Source organism: Oryctolagus cuniculus, chromosome 9 (genome assembly GCF_964237555.1).
Source record: "Oryctolagus cuniculus chromosome 9, mOryCun1.1, whole genome shotgun sequence".
Classification (NCBI taxonomy): domain Eukaryota; kingdom Metazoa; phylum Chordata; class Mammalia; order Lagomorpha; family Leporidae; genus Oryctolagus; species Oryctolagus cuniculus.
Genome location: NC_091440.1, coordinates 112,793,527 through 112,796,695, shown reverse-complemented (window position 1 = coordinate 112,796,695; position 3,169 = coordinate 112,793,527).

The window sequence follows — 3,169 nt, the reverse complement described above, 5'->3', positions numbered from 1 at the left end:
CGGGCGCCGCAGGCGGAGGATTAGCCTAATGCGGCACGGCGCCGGCCCCTGTATTTTTATTTTAAATTCATCTTCAAATAATGTACTAGTATAGCAAAATAAAAATCATTAATACATAATAGCATATCTAGTCTATCCAAATTAAAAATTATGTAAAATAATTAAGAACTCATTAAATCATCTAGGCATGAAATTAACCTAGAAATGTTGATAACTTACATATATGCAAACAATAACCAATATCAAATACAGTGTTATTTATAATGGAAATTAATTAAGAAGAAATATGTAAGTTCTATATGACCTAAATCTTAAAACACTACAAAGGGGAGGAAATGAGAGTTATTTTGTACCATGTGCACTTTTGTACCCTTATAATCTTTATCCTTTGCATATATAACCTTTCCATAGCCAAGCACTACAAGAGTTTAAATTGGGCAGAGAATGGGAACAAATTCAGGACTGGCTGTATGGATTTCTGTCTCATGATAGAAATGTCTCCTAAGTGGTGAAGCACTTGCTCACTACAGCAGGTGGCAGTACTACCTACCATTTGACTTCATCAATGGCCTAGAGACAATGTGAACAGTGATTAAACTTCATTTTGCAAGGAACTCAAAACAGAGGCTTTGTGCCTTAGGGCTTCTGGTCATAAGGGAACAGTTTGTTCAGGTTTGAAATTATTGAGATTTATGATTTTTATAATTTTATGTTGAATGGGACCTTGGAGATCATTTAGCCCAAGATCTTTGTTGTATTCTCAAATGAGTCCAAAGAAGGAAAGCAAATTAGCTGATTATCTAGTAGGTACTTTGTAGCAGAACCAAACAGAAACCAGGCCTCTGGATTGTGATTTAAGTTGATAATCCACTATGATCCTTGCTTTTAAATTTCAGTTTTTATCCATCTCACTCTGCCCCCATGAAGTGTATGGAAGGGCAAATTCACTGAGAGCTGCAAAGAAGCACCATACTAGTTTACACAGCACACAGTTATCCTAGATACTGTTTCTGACTGTGGTATTACTGAGCTCACTCAAATGGGGATTATGCCTAGATCATGGGCAAAATCAATCTCAAATTCTACCAGATAACAGGAAAGCAAAAAAGGGTAGAGCATTAAAAAAAAGTCCCTGCCTCACCTGCTGAGATCAGAGCTCGCTCCCTCCCCAGTCTCCACCACACACACACACACACAATTCAGAAAAAGCAGCTGAGAACAGCAAGTGATGACAAGAGCTACAGGGGGAGGGTGGCTGTATGAGGCAATGACAGGTCAGCTCTTGGCAATAATGATGATAGTTCAGCCTCACACAAAGATATTTCAAAAACTTAATAAGACCTGGAATTGATGATAAGGCAGGACTTATGACACAGCAGGTTAAGCCACTGCTTGGTACACCCACACCCCATATCTGAGTGCCTGAGTGCCCTATATCTGAGTATCCTGTCTCCACCTTCAAATCTATCTTCTTGCTAATGTGTACCCTGGCTGGGCCAGATCAAAACCAGGAGCTAGGAACTCAGACCAGATCTCCCACTTGGTGGGAGAGTAGTGATCCGACTACTTGTACTATCACCTGCTACCTCCCAGGGTCTGAATCATCAGGTATCAGATCAGAGCCGGGGCTAGAACACAGGCACTCCAATGTGGGACACAGGCATCTATCTTAACCACTACATGAAACACCTGCCCCATCCACTGGAAATTCTTAATCAGAATCTCGAGTGAGGCCAAAGTTTAGTGTACTTTTAGCAAGAGATCCTTGATGATGATTATCATGAGGGAGGTGTCCAGTGTTTTTTAAGTTCTCCAAATTCTAAACTTTTGTGATAAATTGTTTCCTCTGCTATTGCTCTCTCTTGTCCATTGTGTTCTTCCTATTTGACACTGCCCTTCCTCTGCTCCAGTGATGTGCAACAGAATCACTTTTTTTTAGAAAGCTTTGATTCAATAAATACAAATTTCATAGGTACAGCTTTTGTGTTTTTTTTAAAGATTTATTTATTTTATTTGAAAGTCAGAGTTACACAGAGAAGGAGAGAGAGAGGAGAGAGAGAGAGAGAGAGAGAAAGAAGTCTTCCATCCGCTGGTTCACTCCCCAGTTGGCCACAATGGCCAGAGCTGTGCCGATTTGGAGCCAGGAGCCAGGAGCTTCTTCCAGGTCTCCCACATGGGTACAGGGGCCCAAGCACTTGCGCCATCTTCTACTGCTTTCTCAGGCCATAGCAAAGCGCTGAATCAGAAGTGGAGCAGCCAAGTCTTGAACCGGCGCCCACATGGGATGTCGGCACTGCAGGCAGTGGCTTTACCCACTATGCCACAGCGCCAGCCCCAGGTACAGCTTTTGGAATACAGTGCTTCTTCCCTCCATACCTGCACTCCTACCCCCACTCCAGTCCCACCTCCTACTCCCTCTCCCATCCCATTCTTCATTAAGATTCATTTTTAATTATCTTTATATACAGAAAATCAACTCTGTACTAAGTAAAGATTTCAAATTTGCACCCAGACAAAGTATAAAGTACTGTTTGAAGGCAAGTTTTACTGTTAATTCTTATAGTACAGCTCATTAAGGACAGAGGTCCTACATGGGGAGCAAGTGCACAGTGACTTCTGTTGTTAACAATTGACACTCTTATTTATGATGTCAGTGATCACCCGAGGCTCTTGTCATGAGCTGCCAAGGCTATGGAAGCCTTTTAAGTCCACAAACTCTGTCAGTATTTAGACAGGGCCATATGCAAAGTGGAATTTCTCTCCTCCCTTCAGAGAAGAGTACATCCTTCTTTGATGGCCCTTTCTTTCCACTGGGATCCTATTCAACAGAGATCCTTTGTGTAGATCATTTTTTGCCACAGTGTCTTGGCTTTCCATGCCTGAAATGCTCTCATGGACTTTTCAGCCAGATTCGAATGACTTAAGGGCTGACAATCACTTTTAAAGGTTGTAAACATCCATGGGGACTTTGCAAAGCTCATGGAGGGGCTAGCATCCTTGTGCAGATTAAGCCACTGCCTGTGACACTCATGCCTGCTGACGGCATCCCATCTACTCCACCTGCGATCCAGCTTCCTGCTATGTGCTTGGGGAAGCAGTGGAACATGACCCAAGTGCTTGAGCCCCTGCCACCCAAGAGGGAGATCTGGATGGAATTCCAGGCCCCTGG